Genomic DNA, 23,738 nt, shown 5'->3' on the forward strand with positions numbered 1-23,738 from the left:
AAAGTATTATTGATTTATTTTTAAATACATTTCACATACATGGCACTTTTTTTTCCATACAAATGAAATCAAACTTTATTTGTCACATGTGCCGAATATAACAGGTAGACCTTACCATGAACTTTACATATAAGCCCTTAACCAACAATGCTGTTCAAGAAAGAGTTAGTAAACTAAAGTAAAAAAATAATAAGGTATACAATAACAATAGCACAATAAAATAACAATAGCGAGGCTATATACAGGGGGTACTGGTACTGAGTCAGTGTGCAGGGGTACAGGTTAGTCGAGGTAATTTGTACATGTAGGTAGGGTTAAAGTGACTATGCATAGATAATAAACAGTGAGCAGCAGCAGTGTAAAAACAAAGGGGGGGATCAATGTAAGTAGTCCAGGTGGCCATTTGATGAATTGTTCATCAGTCTTATGGCATGAGGGTTGAGGCTGTTAAGTAGCCTTTTGGACATGGACTTGGTGCTCCGGTACCACTTGCAGTGTGGTAGCAGAGAGAACAGTCTATGACTTGGGTGACTGGAGTCGTTGCCAATTTTTTGGGGCTTTCCTCTGACACCGCCTAGTAATACCATGACAAAAATATATTTCAGTAAACACACCACACACTGTATGGTCTCTACTACCAGAGAGACTGGTACAGTGGTACATTTAATTTGATTCTATAACCATCTTAAAGATGTCCTTACTTCCATGTATTGTGTGTTGGGTGCAGGCCTTTGGACACCTCTCCCTAACCCCACTGTTAAATCTTTCATTGCCCCTTTAATATGACTGAAATGGTTTGTGTTCTTGGGTGGTGGCCCGGGGAAGATAGGATAATCAACTCCATGTTTTGGCACCTGCCTGGTCTCTAGAGTGTGCAAATCATTATCCTCCTACTTCCTTCCTTCCTCTTCAGGAAGAGGACATCATTCACACCCAAACTTTTCCCCCATTCATTTGTAGTCGGTCAGCCAGACACTGAGATAGGTCTGACTGTTACAGATGGTTCAAGGGAGAAGAAGACAGAGAGAGGTAATAGCCGTCAGACACATCAACAGACACCTTTTCTTTTGATAAATTAATACATCTGGATAGGGCTGTTACGGTGAACATATTAGTAATTACTAACAATTGGATACCTCGAAATTGGGGAGAAAAAGGGGTAACATTTTTTAAAAGTTTTTTTTTTAAAGAAAAAAGAGGCGGTTCCCATAAGGTTTCTATAGGCTAGGCCTACTATATTTATTTCTCTACTGTCTTAATATTACGTTTTTTTCAATCGCTAGGACCCATTTCTCAATACTTAGGACAGATTGCAGCTGTTGGGGATCTGCTCTGCTCTGACTCCAGCACACCTGTCTCCGCCCACACAATCTGAGGGAGAGGGAGAGGGAGAGGGAGAGGGGGAGAGAGAGAGAGAGAGGGAGAGGGAGAGGGAGAGGGAGAGAGTACTGGGGGAGTGGTGGCAGGTCAAGGAGACACAGGATGAGCAGAAGAGGGCGTTGCAGGAGCAGATGTGACAGTGTCGCCCGACCAGGCTTTTCTGGGTGTGCGGTATAAAAATACCGCAAGAAGAAGGGGTCCAGAATGTGACGGCGGGGTACCAAGCAGCGCTCCTCAGGCCCGTATCTTTCCCAATCTGCCAGGTACTGCCAGCCACGACCCTGACGGTGCACGTCCAAAAGCTGCTTCACAGTATAGGCAAGATGGTCATTGATGATCCGAGGGGGTGTAGGAGCTGCTGCAGGAGGAGACAGGGGACTGGAGCAGACAGGTTTAAAGAAACAATCTTTGTCCAGTTCGAGGTGAGTAATTGCTGTGTGTGATATCCATTTCCTTTTCGGTCATAAGAGACGGTAGCAGCAACATTATGTACAAAATAAGTTACAAACATCGCGAAAAAACTAACATAATAGCACAGTTAGTTAGGAGCCTGTAAATCGGCAGCTATCACCTCCGGCGCCATTATTATGTAGTGGCTTACTTTCAGTGGCTATGCGTGGAAGCTGGGAGATGCTAAATGTGTTCAAGTTAATTAACGATCAATTACCTTGAGACAAAATGTCATGACCGCCACAGCCTTAGTCCTACCAGCCCTACTCCTACCAGCCCCAGCCCTAGTTCTAACAACCACAGCCCTTGTCCTACCAGCCACAGCCCTACTCCTACCAGCCCCAGCCCTAGTTCTACCAGCCCAAGCCCTAGTCCTACCAGCCCCAGCCCTAGTCCTACCAGCCACAGCCCTACTCCTACCAGCCCCAGCCCTAGTTCTACCAGTCCCAGCCCTAGTCCTACCAGCTCCAGCCCTACTCCTATCAGCCCCAGCCCTATTCCTCCTACCAGCCACAGCCCTACCAGCCACAGCCTTAGTCCTACCAGCCACAGCCCTAGTCCTACACAGCCCTACCAGCCACAGCCCTAGTCCTACCAGCCACAACCCTACCAGCCACAGCCCTAGTCCTACCAGCCACAGCCCTACCAGCCCCAGCCCTACTCCTACCAGCCACAACCCTACTCCTACCAGCCACAGCCCTACCAGCCACAGCCCTACCAGCCACAGCCCTACCAGCCACAGCCCTAGTCCTACCAGCCACAACCCTACTCCTACCAGCCACAGCCCTACCAGCCACAGCCCTACCAGCCACAGCCCTAGTCCTAACAGCCACAAACCTATATCTGGAATGGTGCTTATTCAGCGGTTTCATTCCAGATGCCACTACTGCGTACACACACACATTTTGTTTTTCTATCCTTGTGGGATTGATTTCCATTCAAAATCCTATTTCCCTAACCTTAACCCTTACCCTAACCCTAACCCTAATTCTAAGTCTAACCCTAATTGTAACACTAATCCTAAGCTTTGTCCACATGGGGATGTTGGACATTTTCCCTTGTGGACACACACACACTCACCACCTTCTTGCGTGCGGGTGGGCTTCTTCTTCGCCCTGCCATAACCCTAATCGTCGTAAATGAACTCCAGCTCACTGATCACTCCCTGAAGCATAACCTTCCATTCTTAAGTGAGGCATGTTTCAGTTTCCCCATCCCTCCCCCACTCCCTCCCTCACCCTCCCTCAATGAAATGGCACCGAATCGCTTAGAGCTGGATTAGTCTGAAGATGGGCGAGGTAAGGGAGCAAAGGTGAAAGGGGAAGAAGTTGAATGAGAGGGGAGGTAGGGAGGCAAGGTGGCTTAGGCTGGATCTAGTGCAGGGGTGTGTGTAGGGAGGCACCAGGGTCAGAGTCAGGGTCAGGGTGGACTGACTGTGTCCCCCTAGCCTAGTTCTCTGCCCGGCAGTGACCAGGCTCCCAAAGTGGAGTGGGACGTGGAACACGAGGATATGAATGTAGGGCTTTGTCCAGCACACGGTCATCACATTCCACTGGAGCCACTGTGTGTGTGGACTCAGAGCGCAGCAGAGCGGAGGAGAGGAGAGGGCTGGACTAGCCAGGCTGGGCACAGAGCCACAATGTAGCACCAGGGATCCAGCCAGGGTCTCTCCGGTCATCTGTCCCCAAAACACATACTGTAGCAACATCACAGGCATCTGACATATCAGACATAGTCTGTTTTGGAAACAACTCTTAGTTATGAGGGAATAGTTCTCAAAAGAGAAGTGAGTTTAGCGCTGTGGAAAAGTGAATTCAGAACTATGGTAAAGTTTTGTGAATAAGGGCCCATTCGGAACAGCTATCTTGGAGTCAAAGGCCCTACTGCAATATTGTTGATATTTACAGAGTGCCATGCTGAGAAACATGAACCCTGCTTGCCTCTTTGGGTCTGATGAGCTCACAATTAATGTGATTTAGAATAGGACAGCGCACCCATAGGTCAGTATGTGGCAGTACATCGCAGTGCTGTTGAATGATGTGTGGTGTGGTGGGTTACAGTGTGGAGTAATAAAGTTCTGGCTCTGGCTCTCTCTGTTAGGCTTCTGATGTAGCTACATATATCCGAAGAGTGGAATTCAGAATGAAGGAGTGATACAGTGGTCAGTATGTTTCATCTCTTGGATGGCTGTGTGAAAACATGCTTTCCCCATATCAAACTAATTTGTTGTTTTACAGACACCTCCACATTTTGCCCACACTCTCTTCTTGTATGATGTTTTGTGGAAATACAATAACATTATATTTGATATATCCCTTCAATATTAAACACACTTTTGTATGAGCTGATATAATGGCTGTGGTCATTTCTGGACAAACAAGCAGTTTTATGATGCCCTGTGCTTGACTCAGTAGGATCAAACCATCAAACCATGCATGGGGGTGTTTGTGGAACACAGACATTTTACCCCAAATTTAAGAAAACTGCTTTGTGACAGCACATCATGAAGGAACAAGGCAGGGCAAGTGAAAGTCTGAGTCCCAAATGGCACCCTATTCCAATTATAGTGCACATATACAGTACCAGTCAAAAGTTTGAACACACCTAATCATTCAAGGGTTTTTCTTTAATTGTAATATTTTCTACATTGTAGAATAATAGTGAAGACATCAGAACTATGAAAGAACACATGTGGAATCATGTAGTAACCAAAAAAGTGTTAAGCAAATTAAAATATAGTTTATATTTGAGATTCTTCAAAGTAGCCACCCTTTTCCTTGATGACAGCTTTGCACACTCTTGGCATTCTCTCAACCAGCTTCATCAGCTAGTCACCTGGAATGCATTTCAATTAACAGGTGTCCCTTGTTAATTTGTGGAATTTCTTTATTTCATAATGTGATTGAGCCAATCAGTTGTGTTGTGACAGGGTATGGGGAAGTATTCAGAAAATAGCCCTATTTGATAAAAGACCAATTCCATAGTATGGCAAGAACAGCTCAAATAAGCAAAGAGAAACAACAGTCTATCACTACTTTGAGACATGAGTCAATGCAAAAATGTCAAGAACTTTGCAGTCACAAAAACCATCAAGCGCTATGATGAAACTAGCTCTTATGAGGACCGCCACTGGAAAGGAAGACCCAGAGTTGCCTCGGCTGCAGAGGAAAAGTTCATTAGAGTTATCTGCACCTCAGATTTCAGCCCAAATAAATACTTCACAGAATTAAAGTAACACACATCTCAACGTCAAGGGGAAACTTTTTGAATCAGGGCTTCATGGTCGAATTGCTGCAAAGAAACCACTACTAAAGGACACCAATAAGAAGAGGAGACTTGCTTGGGCCCATTGACACGAGCAATGGACATTAGATCGATGGAAATCTGTCAGTTGGTCTGATGAGTCCAAATTTGCGATTTTTGTCTTTTTGAGACACTAAGTAGGTGAAGGGATGATCTCCAGATGTGTGGTTCCCACCGTGAAGCATGGAGGAGGACGTGTTATGGTGTGGGGGTGCTTTGCTGGTGAAACTGTCAGTGAATGGTTATGCTTAACAAGCATGGCTACCACAACATTCTGCAGCGATATGCCATCCCAACTGGTTTGCGCTTAGTGGTACTATAATTTGTTTTTCAAAAGGACAGTGATCCAAAAGCACACCTACAGGCTGTGTAAGGGCTATATGACCAAGAAGGAGAGTGATGGAGTGCTGCATCAGATAACCTGGCCTCCACAGTCATCCAACCTCAACCCAATTAAGATGGACAAAGGGTGGCTACTTTAAAGAATCTAAACCCACAAAATATATTTTGATTTGTTTAATAGTTTTTTGGTTACTACATGATTCCATTTGACATATAGTGTGTGCCCAATGGGCCCTGGTCAAAAGTAGTACACCAAAGAGGGAATAGGGTGCATTTGGCATAGGAACAATGAGTCAGGGTTCTAGAAAACCCTGATCTGATGTTTGTATTGTGACTCATAATCATGGAAGTCATCGTCAGCCAGAAGAATATCTTCCGACTTCGTCATGAGGAAATTATAATTTTTTTCTCCAGAAGGGCGAGGGGATTGCAGGGCGTCCCTGACAAAAAAACAAATAAAGAGAGGAAGGAAAGGGTTAAATCACTGTCTCTGCCTCTCTCTCTCTCTGCCTCTCTCTGTCTATGCCTCTCTCTCTATGCCTCTCTGTCCCTCGCTCTCTGTCTCTCTGTCTCTCACTCTGCTCCCCCATTTTTCAATTGCTTGTTAAGTGTTACATTTTCAAATTTCCCTCTATCCACTTTAAAGCCAGAGAGAGTCAGCCCATGTCCATCCATACATTGAGGTGTCTATCAGAAATTGGGCTGGACTGGGGCTGGGGCTGTATGGCTGCTGCTACTGGGGCTGGACTGGAGCTGTCAGGGGTGGACTGGGGATGCATGGTTGCTGCTGTCGGGGCTGGACTGGGGCTGGACTGGGGCTGAATGGCTGCTGCTGTTGGGGCTGGACTGGGGCTGTATGGCTGCTGCTATTGGGGCTGGACTGGGGCTGTATGGCTGCTGCTACTGTGGTTGGACTGGGGCTGTATGGCTGCTGCTGTTGGGGCTGGACTGGGGCTGTATGGCTGCTGCTACTGGGGCTGGACTGGGGCTGTAAGGCTGCTGCTACTGGGGCTGGACTGGGGCTGGACTGGGGCTGTATGGCTGCTGCTGTTGGGGCTAGACTGGGGCTGGACTGGGGCTGTAAGGCTGCTGATGTTGGGGCTGGACTGGGGCTGTATGGCTGCTGCTACTGGGGCTGGACTGGGGCTGTATGGCTGCTGCTATTGGGGCTGGACTGGGGCTGTATGGCTGCTGCTACTGGGGCTGGACTGGGGCTGTATGGCTGCTGCTGTTGGGGCTGGACTGGGGCTGTAATGCTGCTGCTGTTGGGGCTGGACTGGGGCTGTATGGCTGCTGCTGTTGGGGCTTTACTGGGGCTGTATGGCTGCTGCTGTTGGGGCTGGACTGGGGCTGTATGGCTGCTGCTACTGGGGCTGGACTGGGGCTGTATGGCTGCTGCTACTGTGGCTGGACTGGGGCTGTAAGGCTGCTGCTATTGGGGCTGGACTGGGGCTGTATGGCTGCTGCTGTTGTGGCTGGACTGGGGCTGTAAGGCTGCTGCTGTTGGGGCTGGACTGGGGCTGTATGGCTGCTGCTATTGGGGCTGGACTGGGGCTGTATGGCTGCTGCTACTGGGGCTGGACTGGGGCTGTATGGCTGCTGCTGTTGGGGCTGGACTGGGGCTGTATGGCTGCTGCAGTTTGGGCTGGACTGGGGCTGTAATGCTGCTGCTGTTGGGGCTGGACTGGGGCTGTATTGCTGCTGCTGTTGGGGCTGGACTGGGGCTGTATGGCTGCTGCTGTTGGGGCTGGACTGGGGCTGTATGGCTGCTGCTACTGGGGCTGGACTGGGGCTGTATGGCTGCTGCTACTGTGGCTGGACTGGGGCTGTAAGGCTGCTGCTGTTGGGGCTGGACTGGGGCTGTATGGCTGCTGCAGTTTGGGCTGGACTGGGGCTGTAATGCTGCTGCTGTTGGGGCTGGACTGGGGCTGTATGGCTGCTGCTGTTGGGGCTGGACTGGGGCTGTATGGCTGCTGCTGTTGGGGCTAGACTGGGGCTGGACTGGGGCTGTATGGCTGCTGCTACTGGGGCTGGACTGGGGCTGTATGGCTGCTGCTGTTGGGGCTGGACTGGGGCTGGACTGGGGCTGTATGGCTGCTGCTGTTGGGGCTGCACTGGTGCTGGACTGGGGCTGTATGGCTGCTGCTGTTGGGGCTGCACTGGGGCTGTATGGCTGCTGCTACTGGGGCTGGACTGGGGCTGTATGGCTGCTGCTACTGGGGCTGGACTGGGGCTGTATGTCTGCTGCTGTTGGGGCTGCACTGGGGCTGGACTGTGGCTGTATGGCTGCTGCTTTTGGGGCTGCACTGGGGCTGGACTGGGGCTGTATGGCTGCTGCTGTTGGGGCTGGACTGGGGCTGTATGGCTGCTGCTGTTGGGGCTGCACTGGGGCTGGACTGGGGCTGTATGGCTGCTGCTGTTGGGGCTGCACTGGGGCTGGACTGGGGCTGTATGGCTGCTGCTGTTGGGGCTGCACTGGTGCTGGACTGGGGCTGTATGGCTGCTGCTGTTGGGGCTTGACTGGGGCTGGACTGGGGCTGTATGGCTGCTGCTGTTGGGGCTGCACTGGGGCTGTATGGCTGCTGCTACTGGGGCTGGACTGGGGCTGTATGGCTGCTGCTACTGGGGCTGGACTGGGGCTGTATGTCTGCTGCTGTTGTGGCTGCACTGGGGCTGGACTGGGGCTGTATGGCTGCTGCTTTTGGGGCTGCACTGGGGCTGGACTGGGGCTGTATGGCTGCTGCTGTTGGGGCTGGATTGGGGCTGTATGGCTGCTGCTGTTGGGGCTGCACTGGGGCTGGACTGGGGCTGTATGGCTGCTGCTACTGGGGCTGGACTGGGGCTGTAAGGCTGCTGCTACTGTGGCTGGACTGGGGCTGTATGGCTGCTGCTACTGGGGCTGGACTGGGGCTGTATGGATGCCGGTACTGGGGCTGAGATTTGAGATTTCACATGTGGTGTAGTTTGAGGTTGTGTAGGAATAATATGTTTACCCTCATACTGAGTTGATAGACATAGCTTTTAGTACAATAGCTGGTACTTTGTTTTGTGACCTTCCCAACGTTATGCAGAGAAGGACGGGCTGAAAGTATAATGTTCAATTGTACTTTTCCTGCATCAGGATAAGCCCTACGGTGTGTAAAAAAGCTGTAAAAAAGCTATTTTGTGTGAAGCGTAACGGATTTTGAGACTTTGGCTCTCTGCATTCCCCTCTCACAGATCACTCTGTATCCAAGCAAAAGGCCAACCCAATATCCAGTATAAACATTGAGGCGGAAAAAAGTGGAATGCAGAAACATTCCTTTTTTTGTTCGCCAACATTTTCCGACCCCTGCCCCTTCTCTCTCTGTCCCAAATGCCGATGTCTGGTTGGGGAGAGCTCCTCACAAGCTTTCAAATTGTTCCCCCCAACTCAGCCAAATTGTACTGAAGTAGAATAGGGCTATTCTTCTCTTTCATGAAGGAAGGCAAGAGCAGAACTGAAAAGCAGCCATCTGCACAGCCTCACAATCCAACAGAAATACACAGAGTAGAATGGTCAGCCATTTTGCAAAAGTCAAGTTTTAATGACCTTCCCTCCTTTTTGTGGACGTAGGGTGAGCTGATCGGAAACTCCTTCAGGACGTTGGTATGCAGAGAGGTGCCAGGATGTAAGGGTGATGGTATGTGGCAAAGAAGGGCACTCAGCCATTTATTTAGGTAGTGAACAGATACCCAAGAAAAGAGCAGTAATAAAAACGTATTTTAGAGGAATTCCCAACAGCCAACACAGCACTTTACTTTTCACCCACCCTAAGCCTTCCTCCCCATGATACTATTCCTGATCATAGGGATGGTGTGTGTGTGTACATGTCAGGTACCTGGGCCATGTCAGCAGTAGTGACATGCCTTTGTGTTTTAGTGGATCCTGGTGGCTTCGGAGCAGGCCCTCAAGGTGTGTGTGGACATGCCTTTGTGTGTTAGCTAGTCCCAGGCAGGCTGTTGGCCCCTGGTGGCTTCAGAGCGGGCCCTCATAGTATGTGTGTTAGTTAGCCGCAGGTGGCCTTGTGGTAGCTAGGGCCTCATGGTGTGTGGACACTCTAAAGGATGCAGCCGCTGGGAATGCACATAGACACTGACTGACCTCACTAGGAGGAGGCAAGGTCACCACTTCATTAGGAGACAGTGATGCAGGGTGACCAACGGACACTGTGAACCCCAATGTTATGTCGTTATTCAAAACTTTTCAGAAAACTCAATGCACTTAGTTTATCTGAGTACAGTTACTTAAAGTGATTTCCAGGGATCTTCCAACCTGGGAAATTTCGCAGAATTTTGAAATCCTACCTGCAAGTCACATTATGCTGTTTTGTAAAGTGATGTGTAATTCCTATCCGAATCCAGCCAGGGTTAGGAAAACCAACAGTTCATTTTAGGATCAACCATTGCAGTAACGGGTGCAAAACAATTCTGCAGCGTTGAAGGTCCCCAAGAACACAGTGGCCTCCATCAATCTTAAATGGAAGTTTGTAACCACCAAGACTCTTCCTAGAGCTGGCTGCCTGGCCAAACTAAGCAATCTGCGGAAAGGGCTTTGGTCAGGGAGGTGACCAAGAACCCGATGGTCAGTCTGACAGAGCTCTAGAGTTCCTCTGTGGAGATGGGAGAACCTTCCAGCAGGACAACCATCTCTGCAGCACTCCACCAATCAGGCCTTTCTGGTAAAGTGGCCAGACGGAAGCCACTTCTTGAAAGGCAGATGACATCCCACTTGGAGTTTGCCAAAACGCACCTATGACTCCCAGACCACAAGAAACAAGATTCTCTGGTCTGATGAAACCAAGATTGGTCTCTTTGGTCTGAATGTGTCACTTCTATAGGAAACCTGGCACCATCCCTATGGTGAAACATGGTGTTGGCATCATCATGCTGTGGGTATTTTTTGGGAGACTAGTTAGGATTGAGGGAAAGATGAACGGCACAAAGTACAGAGAGATACTTCAGAGCACTCAGCAACTCAGACTGGGGTGAAGGTTCACCTTCCAACAGGACAACGACCCTAAGCACACAGCCAAGACAATGCAGGAGTGGCTTCGGGACAAGTTTCTGAATGTCCTTGTGTGGCCCAGCCAGAGCCCGGACGTGAACCCGATCAAACATCTCTGGAGAAACCTGCAAATAGCTGTGTAGCTATGCTCCCCATCCAACCTGACAGAGCTTGAAAGGATTTACAGAGAAGAATGGGAGAAACTCCCCAAATACAGATGTGCCAGGCTTGTAGCGCCATACCCAAGAAGACTCGAGACTAATATCTTCCAAAGGTGCTTCAACAAAGTACTGAGTAAAGAGTCTAAATTCTTAGGTAAATGTGATATTTCAGTGTTAATTTTTTATAAAATTGCAAAAATTCTAAAACCCTGTTTTTGCTTTGTCATTTGGTGTATTGTATGTAGATTGATGAGGGGAAAAAACTGTGATGTATTTTAGAATAAGGTGGTAACCTAACAAAATGTGGAAATGTGGAAAAAGTCTAGAGGTCGGAATATTTTCTGAAGGCACTATGTTGAAGAGGGTTGGGCTTATGCATTGTATTCATTTGTTTGTTTGTCATTTAGATTGTGTGCAGGGTGAATGCTTGATTTGTCATACGGTAATTTGGTAAAAAGCCAATTTGACATTTTCTCAGTACATTGTTTTCACTGAGGAAATGTACGAATCTGCTGTTAATGATAATGCAGAGGATTTTCCTAAGGTTGCTGTTGACGCATATCCCACAGTAGTTATTGGGGTCAACTTTGTCTCCACTTTTGTGGATTGGGGTGATCAGTCTTTGGTTCCACATTTTTGGGAAGATGCCAAAGCTAAGGATAGTGTAAAAGAGTTTAAGTATAGCCGATTGGAATTAGTGGTCTGTATATTTTATCATTTAATTTAGGATACCATCAACACCATCCTTTTTGGGTTGGAGGGTTTGTATTTTATTTCCTGTAGTTCATTCAATGTAATTGTAGAATCCAGTGGGCTCTTGTAGTCTTTAATTGTTGATTTTAAGATTTTAATTTGATCATGTACGTGTTTTTGCTGTTTTCTTTGATGTAGGGCCAAAACGACAGGAGACGTGGTTTATCCATACAGCGCCATTTTGGATAGATAACTTTTCGTATTGTTGTTTGTTTAGTTTATTCCTAATTTCCCAGAAGTCGTTAGATTCTATGGATTCTTCAATTGTATTGAACTGATTTCTGATGTGCTTTTCCTTTTCTACTGCCAAGTTTACACCTTCACTATTATAGTGAAATGTTTTGTCCGGGAAGTCCGGGAAGTTGTCTAAAAGGGATTGAATTTGTTGTTGCCTAATAGTTTATCCTTCTCTCTCTCTCTCTCAAGTCAATTATATATATATATATATATATATATATACTATAAAAGTGAAATAAACAATAAAAATCAACAGTAAACATTACACATACAGACGTTTTAAAATAATAAATACATTACAGATGTCATATTATGTATTTATACAGTGTTGTAACAATGTACAAATGGTTAAAGTACACAAGGGAAATAAATAAGCATAAATATGGGTTGTATTTACAATGGTGTTTGTTCTTCACTGGTTGCCCTTTTCTTGTGGCAACAGGTCACAAATCTTGCTGCTGTAATGGCACACTGTGGAATTTCACCCAGTAGACATGGGAGTTCATCAAAATTGGGTTTGTTTTCGAATTCTTTGTGGATCTGTGTAATCTGAGGGAAATATGTTTCTCTAATATGGTCAAACATTGAGCTCAGTTTCCACCTCCTTTTGTGGGCAGTGTGCACATAGCCTGTCTTCTCTTGAGAGCCATGTCTGCCTATGGCGGCCTTTCTCAATAGCAAGGCTATGCTCACTGAGTCTGTACATAGTCAAAGCTTTCCTTAAGTTTGGGTCAGTCACAGTGGTCAGGTACTCTCTGTTAGGGCCAAATAGCATTCTAGTTTGCTCTGTTTTTTTGTTAATTCTTTCCAATGTGTCAAGTAATTATCTCTTTGTTTTCTCATGATTTGGTTGGGTCTAATTGTGTCTCTATCTCTCTCTCTATCTCTCTCTCTCTCTCTCTAAACCCTCTCTCTGCCCCTCCCCTTGCTCTCTCTCTGTTGCTTTCCCTCTCTTGTCTCTCGCTGAATTCAATTTCATGGGGCTTTATAGGCCTGGGAGACATAAGTTTACATTGCCAAAGCAAATGAAATAGATAATAAACAAAAGTGAAATAAACAATAAAAATGTACATAAAACATTACAATCACATAAGTTACAAAATAATAAAAACAATTCAAATATAATATTATTTCTATATACAGTGTTATAACGATGTGCAAACAGTCTCTCTCTCCGAGTAGAGGAATCACATGGGAACCTGAGGAGGCCCTTCCCGCCTCTCTCCCAGTGCATGCAACGCCCCGGGCATCACATGTGCCCACAGTACAGCGTGCCACAGTTGCCAGGGAGAGCAGGGTGCATTATCACCTCGGAATGGGTTTCACTTTCCTGACTCAGAACGATAGAACCACAGAAACAACCGTTTACCTCTCATCGCCCACCCTAAACTGGGCACCTGAAGCATCCTATATCCTAGGCCTATCAAAGTGAAGGCTTCCACTCCATTGTTGGGGTCAGCTGCTGCTATGCTGGGTGCTTTCTGTATGGTTAAGTCTGCATATTTGTAAACAACAGCTGGTGCACGAAATCTGAGGAAGTCTCTAGATTTTGCTCGCCTGAAGTAGAGTATACTGTCATAAATTGCAGGCCACACTATTTGCCTAGAGTTTTCAGCTATACTTTTCGTGGCTGTTTATTTACTACCACAGACAGATGCTGGCACTAAGACCACACTCAGTCAGCTGTATAAGGAAATAAGTAAACAGGAAACCACTCACCCAGAGCCGGTGCTCCTAGTGGCCAGAGACTTTAATGAAGGGAAACTTAAATCAGTTCTACCAAATGTCTATCAACATGTTAAATGTGCAACCAGAGGGAAAAAAATTCTAGATCACCTGTACTCCACACACAGAGACTCATACAAAGCTCTCCCTCGCCCTCCATTTGGTAAATCCAACCACAACTCTATCCTCCTGATTCCTGCTTACAAGCAAAAATGTAAGCAGGAACCACCAGTGACAAAGCCTATAAAAAAGTGGTCAGATGAAGCAGATGCTAAACTACAAGACTGTTTTGCTATCACAGACTGGAACATGTTCCGAGATTCTTCCGATGGAGTACACCACATCAGTCACTAGCTTTATCAATAAGTGCATCGAGGTCGTTGTCCCCACAGTGACTGTATGTACATACCATAACCAGAAGCCATGGATTAGAGGCAACATTCGCACTGAGCTAAAGGACAGAGCTGACGCTTTCAAGGTACGGGACTCTAACCCGGAACCTTACAAGAAGTCCTGCTATGCCCTGTGATGAACCATCAAACAGGAAAAGCATCAATACAGGGCTAAGATTGAATCATACTACACCGGCTTTGACGCTGGTCTTATGTGGCAGGGCTTGCAAACTATTACAGACTACAAAGGGAAGCACAGCTGCGAGCTTCCCAGTGACACGAGCCTACCAGATACAGCGAGCACCATCTCCCTCTCTCTGCACCTTCCCCCTCTCTCTCTCACCACCTCTCTCTCTTCATGGCTAGAGTGTAGAGAGAGGGAGTTTCACAGGAGAACAAAGGAACCTCTTCCACATCATAGAACTTGAGAACTGAACAATGTCCATGTTTTGGAGAATGTGTACATGGTCGGGGGAGAATCCAGCTACGAACTGGTCCGTTTTGTACAATTTTGTGAAACTCATGAGAGATAATACAGCCATATTACCATAACTCTGTTAATACAAGAGTCTCCGTTGTGAGGTTTGCATCTAATTGTTGTATAAAATGAATGAGTAAAGATGACACTACTTGTGAAATTATGTAATGTGATTTTAAACTGTTTAATGAAAGAGAATCCAATTCCATTTAAAGTTTAACTAAATCATTGGCCCACCCCATGAGCACAGACATGGGTCATGGGACAGCCCCTTCCTACTGTTACGAATAAAACTCCCACCTGGAGGAATTCCATTCAGACCAGATTACCTTGATTACCACGAGAGGACTAAGGTTTGAGGAGAGACCAGTACCTCATCACAGAGGGAGCTAAGGTTTGAGTAGATTGCTGATTCTTTCAACTATACCATGTGGTTAAACTCTGAGACTATCGATACCGACAGAATAAGAACACATCTTTGGTACTAATTACTAGTCTGCAGGTAGGAATTCTATACCATTGACTGTGAAGGCTGATAACAGCTGAAACATCTATTCTTTAACAACATTTCTGAATGGGACTCTGAACTATCCATTCTAACCATGGAAGAGAGAGAGAGAGAGTGCGGACAAACTCTCCAACAGAAACAAACTTTCCAACAGAGTTCACGATGACACACTGAGCGTAAATATATATATATATATATATATATATATATATATATATTGATTGCAATTATTCCCTAATGAGTGAGCGTTCATGTGCAAAGGATTAGCATTTCAATTGTTAGAATTTTTAACTGTGTAGTGTCTTATCTTTCGCACCCTTCTCAGTCCCTTTGTCTACCAAGCTGCGATGCCGGTTTAGCCCACTAGGGCACATCCCCTATAATTTCCTTGTAACCAAATCTACTTTGTTTGTTTGGTCCTCCTTTTCCTGTAGTCCACAATCATCTCCCACATACATTTAGGTGAACACCAAATGTGTTTGCTTATTTTTTTCTTTAAGCAATAGTTTTTTTCTGGCCACTCTTCCATAAATCCCAGCGTTGTGGAGTGTACTGCTTAAAGTGGTCCTATGGACATACTCCAATCTCCTGATCTGTACTTCACCACAACTTTGTCCCTGACCTGTTTGGAGAGCTCCTTGGTCTTCATGGTGCTGCTTGCTTGATGGTGCCCCTTGCTTAGGGTTGTTGCAGACCTTTCAGAACAAGTGTATACATACTTAGATCATGTGACAGATCATGTGACACTTAGATTGCACACAAGTGGAATTTAGTATTACAAATATTTATTTGAATTGCGCATCCTCCAATTTCACCGGATGTTGTCGGCTTGGGTTCCACTAGCGGGACGATAGCCGTAAGAGGATTTATTTCACTAATTGTGTGACTCCTGAAGGTAATTGGTTGCACCAGATCTTATTTAGGGGCTTCATAGAAAAGGGGGTGAATACGTATGCACGTACCACTTTTCCATTTTTAATTGTTTTTAATTTTTTGAAACAGGTTATTTTTTTCATTTCACTTCACCAATGTGGACTATTTGTGTATGCCCATTACATGAATTCCAAATAAAAATCCATTTAAATTACAGGTTACAGGTTGTAATGCAAGGCACTGTTACTGTCATACCGGGTTAGAGCTGCTGAACCAAGGCCACATGGAAAAAAGCATGCATCATTTTTCTCCCATATCGCTAGAATCTGAACAGATGCGAGACGGCTCACATTTGATTGATGATTATTTGCCCAACTTGGTTTATTGCAGTAAAAATCTCCCTTTTGCTTATTTTGGCCCGTTCAGTGCAAACATCCCTTCACAACATTTTGAATGGTTTGTTTGAAATTTGGCAATCACAGATGATATTCCACTGGATTGGTAATACTGTACGGAGAGATCACAGCCTCTTCTTATGAGGTTCCAACTCCAAATCATGAAGGTCCTGCTGGAGATAGCCGAGAAACTGGGGAGAGATGGGTGCTTAAATGGGTGTTCTTTATGGGGGTGTATATGGGTGTTCTTTATGGGGGTGTATATAGGTGTTATTTATGTGCGTGTATGTGGGTGTTCTTTATGGGGGTGTATGTGGGTGTTCTTTATGGGGGTGTATGTGGGTGTTCTTTATGGGGGTGTAAGTGGGTATTCTTTATGGGGGTGTATGTGGGTGTTCTTTATGGGGGTGTAAGTGGGTATTCTTTATGGGGGTTTATGTGGGTGTTCTTTATGGGAGTGTATGTGGGTATTCTTTATGGGGGTTTATGTGGGTGTCCTTTATGGGGGTGTATGTGGGTGTTCTTTATGGGAGTGTATGTGGGTAATCTTTATGGGGGTTTATGTGGGTGTCCTTTATGGGGGTGTATGTGGGTATTCTTTATGGGGGTGTATGTGGGTGTTCTTTCTGGGGGTGCATGTGGGTGTTCTTTATGGGGGTGTATGTGGGTGTTTTTATGGGGGTGTATGTGGGTGTTTTTTATGGGGGTGTATGTGGGTATTCTTTATGGGGGTGTATGTGGGTGTTCTTTCTGGGGGTGCATGTGGGTGTTTTTTATGGGGGTGTATGTGGGTATTCTTTATGGGGGTGTATGTGGGTATTCTTTATGGAGGTGTATGTGGGTATTCTTTATGGGGGTGTATGTGGGTGTTTTTATGGGGGTGTATGTGTGTGTTCTTTATGGAGGTGTATGTGGGTATTCTTTATGGAGGTGTATGTGGGTATTCTTTATGGAGGTGTATGTGGGTATTCTTTATGGGGGTGTATGTGGGTGTTTTTATGGGGGTGTATGTGTGTGTTCTTTATGGAGGTGTATGTGGGTGTTCTTTATGGGGGTGTATGTGGGTGTTCTTTGTAGATGGTGAGATAAGGTTCTGGCTGGGCAGCTCTGTATGTTGAAAGAAAATATGTTCATGTATGTCAGAAAACAGGGTTGTTGTCTCTCGCTTTCTCTCTCTTTACTAGTCACAGTCTCAGCCTCTCACTCGCTCAGTCATTCACGCACTCCCACACTCTCTCGCGCTCTTTCTTTTACATGTATGCACACGCGCACACACACATACACACACACAAACACACACACTCAAGCACACTGCCTTTTTTGGTGTCCTCTACTTAGCTCCAGATTATGACGAATGCAGCATATTGGTGTGAGAACAGATCTCAACAGTCCTGGTTTGAACTCTGACCTCAACAGTCCTGGTTTGAACTCTGCCTAATGCATACAAACCACATGATTACTGTACAACGACAGGAAATAAATAAATAGTCAACTGTACAACATATTAAGTGTCACTCAGGGAGTTGGTTGTTAGCTACTCACACACATCTCCAGGGTGTTTTCTGGGAAAGCCACACACACCTTTTCTCTCCTCCGTTCCTTGGCTGTGTGTCTGGGGCAGAGAGAGGAGGCGTGAGGATGGCTGCCCAGTGCCCCTGTCTGTAGAGAGAGACAAAGAGCTGCACTGTAACACACACAGATCAATAGTCGCTTCAACATTCTCACCAATGCCCCCATCTCATTGTCTATGCTGTGCTATTATCCTGCCCACCCTCCTCCTACCTCCAGCATAGACAGCATACCAGCGTCCCACAACTAACAGTAATTGGTGTGTTTGAGAGAGAGAGAGAGAGAGAGAGAGAGAGAGAGAGAGTCAGAGAGAGAGAGAGAGAGAGAGAGAGAGAGACCCCAACCAGCTGAGACCACCCCCAAACAAACCCTGGCCACACCCTATATAGGCCGCTCCAGATCAGACCTATGCCCCTCGCCCTTGCAGCTAGGACCTCAAAATGACAGCAGGATATATGTGCCTCACCACCTTACTTCGGTCTTATGTAGCAAAATCTGAAATTGTGTTTTTTACAGCTAGAAAATTGTATATCATACACTGCCTTTGGGTAACAATGGGAAAGTAATTCTGCTTTGAAAGTTGATCAACTTTTGAGAAAATCGCCTTCTAATGTTTTCGTATCTAGTGAAGAGCTCTTCTTTGTCTACACCCATTCAGCATCGTTCACACCCTCTTAAGCTTTAGCCCCACCCATCTCGTTTCACTCTCGGAGCGCACACTTGACGCTCTGGCCGATTAATTGTTTACCTCTGGATAAAACTCCTATCAGATCACAGCAAAATCAGTGTCTACCAGTATTGTCATACTCAATCATACTCAAGGAACTGCACAATACTAATAAATGCTATAGATGGAAGGAAAGTAGGGGAGAGTCTGTAGAGGGGAGGGAGAGACTGGAGAGATAGAGAAAAGGAGTCTGGGAATGAAGAGGCTGGAGAGGAGTCTGGAGAGGGGAGAGGCTGGAGAAATAGAGGAAAACAAACTAGAGAAGGGAGAGGCTGGAGAGAGAGGAGTCTGGAGACGGAAGAGGCTGGAGACAGGGAGGAGAGGAGTCTGGAGGGTGGAGGGGAGAGGCTGGAGATAGAGGGGAGAGGAGTCTGGAGAGGTAAGAGGCTGGAGAGAGAGAGGAGAAGAGTCTGGCGAAGGGAGGGGAGAGGCTGAAGAGAGAGAGAGGAGTCTGGAGACGGAAGAGGCTGGGGACAGGGAGGAGAGGAGTCTGGTGAAGGGAGGGGAGAGTCTGGAGAGAGATGGGAGAGGAGTCTGGAGAGGGGAGAGGCTGGAGAGAGAGGAGAGGAGTCTGGAGGGTGGAGGGGAGAGGCTGGAGATAGATGGGAGAGGAGTCTGGAGAGGTAAGAGGCTGGAGAGAGAGAGGAGAAGAGTCTGGCGAAGGGAGGGGAGAGGCTGAAGAGAGAGAGGAGAAGAGTCTGGAGAAGGGAGGGGAGAGGCTGGAGAGAGTTGGGAGGGGAGTCTTGAGAAGGGAGAAGAGAGGCTGGAGATAGTTTGGAGAGGAGTCTTGAGACGGGAGGGGAGATGCTGGAGAGGGAGATGATAGGGAGGGGAGAGGCTGGAAAGAGACAGGAGACATGTCTGGAGAAGGGAGGGGAGAGGCTGGAAAGGGAGAGGAGAGATGTCTGGAGAAGGGAGGGGAGAGGCTGGAGACCGAGAGAAGACTGCAGAGGGGAGAGGCTGGAGAGAGATGAGAGGAGTCTGGAGAAGGGAGGGAGAGGCTGGAGAGAGAAAGGATTCTAGAAAGGGGAGGGGAGAGGCTAGAGAGAGAGAGGAGAGGAGTCAGCAGAGTGCACAGGCTGGAGATAGAATGGTAATGAGTCTGGAGAAGGGAGGGAGAGGCTGGAGAGAGAGAGGAGAGGAGTCAGCAGAGTGCACAGGCTGGAGATAGAATGGTAAGGAGTCTGGAGAAGGGAGGGAGAGGCTGGAGAGAGAGAGGAGAGGAGTCAGCAGAGTGCACAGGCTGGAGATAGAATGGTAAGGAGTCTGGAGAAGGGAGTTAGATGGTGTAAAATGAAGAGTCTGCTCAGGGGAGAGGCTGGAGAGAGAGAATTGAAGAGTCTGGAGAAGGGTGGGGAAAGGCTGGAGAGAGAGAGGAGTGGAAAGGAGTCTGGAGAGTGTTTAGGGTAGAGAGAGAGAGGAAATTAGTCTGGAGATGGGAGGGGAGAGGCTGGAAAGAGAGAGGAGAGGAGAGAAGTCTGGAGGGGGGAGGGGAGAGGCTGGAGAGAGAGAAGAGAGGAGGCAGGAGGAAGAGAATGGGCTGACCCAACAGAGAGAGGAGAGGCAGAATATGGAGAGGTCAGAAGAGCGGACAAGGAACTAAGAGCGAGGGGTGATAGACAGTAAACTGGAGGGAGGAAAAGAAAGAGATCTTGTGTTGCTGTAAATGTCAAACTCTGTGCAAGACGCTGGAGATGATTAGCTATTCATCACTGAAACTGTAGATTTACAGTTGGTCCAGTTAGCCATGGAAACTACCTCTAGGTTGTCACTGTGCGATGGGCTGCCACCCCCATGACTTGTTAGCGGCTGGAAGTTGGGTGACTCCCTTGCGGTCTGAGTGAAAATGGTAGTGATCCCTCCATTTCTCCTCTTCTTACTCTCCTGCTGGTCTCGGACAGTGTCAGACACATACAGTTGAAGTCAGAAATTTATATAAACTTTGGTTGGAGTCTTAAAACTTGTTTTCAACATCTCACTAAATTTCTTGTTAGCAAACTATAGGACACAGAGCAGGGTCAGAGTCACCACATGGAAGAGCCTGGGACACAGAGCAGGGTCAGAGTCACCACATGGAAGAGCCTGTGTTCTACCTCTTAGCGTCTGTCAGTTCTCGTCAGAGGAGAGGATTCCAGGGATGTGGTTGGCTGTTCACAATTACTGACCAATTCGGGATTGTCTGGAGTTGACCTTTACTTTTTAAACACAACCTCATGGTCATCATCATCCCTGTTACTAGCCTGGCCAGCCTGCTCCTGGACTGCAGCTGCTGCGGAAAGAGGGAAGAGTTGCTTTGGGATGAACTGTTTGTTTTTCAGGTTGTTGCCATTTAAAAAACAGATTGAACTGTATGTTGCGTGTACGTGTGAATAGAAGCACATTTAATCATCTCAGTATGACTTGTAGTGTACAATAAGGGTGCTGTTGATCAGTGTACTATAGCAGGCAGAGCAAGGCAATCAGTTAAGTGATTATTATCATATATCTTAGATTGTATGAGAGAGTTACAGTCCATTCCTAATTCTAGCTATACGACACAGTACTGTAAAGTTGCTTGTATTTGGCTTTTCATAAGAGGCCCCTCTCTTCCTGTCTCAACCTAAATAGGTTCAAAGTACTAAAACAGCACTGAAGGGCGGGCCACTTTTATTTTTTCTAAATATCTAATTTCCTGACTCCAAGGCCCAGTCAAACACATTTTTCAACTGTGCTTATAAAACGTCAGAGAGAGGAAGTCAGTGGGCATCCGGAGCTACACACACTGAAAACAAACCTACTATACCAGGACAAAAACACCCCAGAACACACACTGAAACATACCTACTATACCAGGACAAAAACACCCCAGAACACACACTGAAACATACCTACTATACCAGGACAAAAACATCCCAGAACACACATCTCCACATACAAAGGAATGTTATGATCATAAACAGCACTCTCTAACACTTTAGGAACTTTTTCCTCCTCACTGGGTTGGTGAAACTGAGAATTGAGGGTCATATTCATTAGGGCACATTGTAGCATAAAGTTGTGCAACATAAAAAAAAATATGAAACAGAAAATCCAATTTTAAGAGATGGGGTAAAGAGGCAGAGGCGCCTACACTATTGATGGGCTCCATTAGGTTGACTTCCTGCTCCTTGTTACTATCATCTATGATGTCTCTTCTCTGTCCTGCATGATGTCTCTTCTCTGTCCTGCATGATGTCTCTTCTCTGTCCTGCATGATGTCTCTTCTCTGTCCTGCATGATGTCTCTTCTCTGTCCTGCATGATGTCTCTTCTCTGTTCTGCATGATGTTCCTTCTCTGTTCTGCATTATGTCTCTTCTCTGCCCTGCATGATGTCTCTTCTCTGTCCTGCATGATGTCTCTTCTCTGTCCTGCATGATGTCTCTTCTCTGTCCTGCATGATATCCCTTCTCGGTGCTGCATGATGTCTCTTCTCTGTCCTGCATGATGGCTCTCTGTCCTGCATGATGCATACTCTCCACTATTCTCTCACGTCCTCCACGCTATTTTCTCTCGTCCTCCACACTGTTCTCTCTCATCCTCCACACTATTCTCTCTCGTCCTCCACACTATTCTCTCTCGTCCTCCACACTGTTCTCTCTCGTCCTCCACACTATTCTGTCTCATCCTCCACACTATTCTCTCTCGTCCTCCACACTGTTCTCTCTCGTCCTCCACGCTATTCTGCCTCGTCCTCCACGCAATTCTCTCTCGTCCTCCACACAATTCTCTCTCGTCCTCCACACTATTCTCTCTCGTCCTCCACACTGTTCTCTCTCGTCCTCCACACTGTTCTCTCTCGTCCTCCACACAATTCTCTCTCGTCCTCCACACTGTTCTCTCTCGTCCTCCACACTGTTCTCTCTCGTCCTCCACACTATTCTGTCTCATCCTCCACACTATTCTCTCTCGTCCTCCACACTATTCTGTCTCGTCCTCCACACTATTCTGTCTCATCCTCCACACTGTTCTGTCTCGTCCTCCACGCTATTCTCTCTAGTCCATGCTATTCTGTCTCATCCTCCACACTGTTCTCTCTTGTCCTCCACACTATTCTCTCTCGTCCTCCACACTGTTCTCTCTCGTCCTCCACACTATTCTCTCTCGTCCTCCACACTATTCTCTCTCGTCCTCCACACTATTCTCTCTCGTCCTCCACACTATTCTGTCTCGTCCTCCACACTATTCTGTCTCATCCTCCACACTGTTCTGTCTCGTCCTCCACACTATTCTGTCTCATCCTCCACACTATTCTCTCTCGTCCTCCACACTATTCTGTCTCGTCCTCCACACTATTCTGTCTCATCCTCCACACTGTTCTCTCTTGTCCTCCACACTATTCTCTCTCGTCCTCCACACTGTTCTCTCTCGTCCTCCACACTATTCTCTCTCGTCCTCCACACTATTCTCTCTCGTCCTCCACACTATTCTCTCTCGTCCTCCACACTATTCTGTCTCGTCCTCCACACTATTCTCTCTCGTCCTCCACACTATTCTCTCTCGTCCTCCACACTATTCTCTCTCGTCCTCCACACTATTCTCTCTCGTCCTCCACACTATTCTCTCTCGTCCTCCACACTATTCTCTCTCGTCCTCCACACTATTCTCTCTCGTCCTCCACACTATTCTCTCTCGTCCTCCACACTGTTCTCTCTCGTCCTCCACACTATTCTGTCTCATCCTCCACACTATTCTCTCTCGTCCTCCACACTGTTCTCTCTTGTCCTCCACACTATTCTGTCTCGTCCTCCACACTATTCTCTCTTGTCCTCCACACTGTTCTCTCTCGTCCTCCACGCTATTCTGCCTCGTCCTCCACGCAATTCTCTCTCGTCCTCCACACAATTCTCTCTCGTCCTCCACACTATTCTCTCTCGTCCTCCACACTGTTCTCTCTCGTCCTCCACACTGTTCTCTCTCGTCCTCCACACTATTCTGTCTCATCCTCCACACTATTCTCTCTCGTCCTCCACACTATTCTGTCTCGTCCTCCACACTATTCTGTCTCATCCTCCACACTGTTCTGTCTCGTCCTCCACGCTATTCTCTCTAGTCCATGCTATTCTGTCTCATCCTCCACACTGTTCTCTCTTGTCCTCCACACTATTCTCTCTCGTCCTCCACACTGTTCTCTCTCGTCCTCCACACTATTCTCTCTCGTCCTCCACACTATTCTCTCTCGTCCTCCACACTATTCTCTCTCGTCCTCCACACTATTCTGTCTCGTCCTCCACACTATTCTCTCTCGTCCTCCACACTATTCTCTCTCGTCCTCCACACTATTCTCTCTCGTCCTCCACACTATTCTCTCTCGTCCTCCACGCTATTCTGTCTTGTCCTCCACACTATTCACTCTCGTCCTCCACTCTATTCTGTCTTGTCCTCCACACTATACTCTCTTGT

The 23,738-nt window shown here is 46.9% G+C and overlaps 1 long non-coding RNA gene across 1 annotated transcript; it reads right to left on the reverse strand.

Moving 5' to 3' along the window:
• On the reverse strand, positions 1-17,783 carry LOC149972607 (uncharacterized). Its single transcript, XR_016491217.1, has 2 exons — positions 17,566-17,783; positions 1-5,915 (listed from the first exon to the last, which is right to left on the reverse strand). It is a non-coding gene; the product is annotated as an uncharacterized LOC149972607 (long non-coding RNA).
• Between the last annotated feature and the right edge of the window lie 5,955 nt (positions 17,784-23,738).

This window comes from Oncorhynchus mykiss, chromosome 23, assembly GCF_057628025.1.
Source record: "Oncorhynchus mykiss isolate SJ-2025 chromosome 23, ASM5762802v1, whole genome shotgun sequence".
Classification (NCBI taxonomy): domain Eukaryota; kingdom Metazoa; phylum Chordata; class Actinopteri; order Salmoniformes; family Salmonidae; genus Oncorhynchus; species Oncorhynchus mykiss.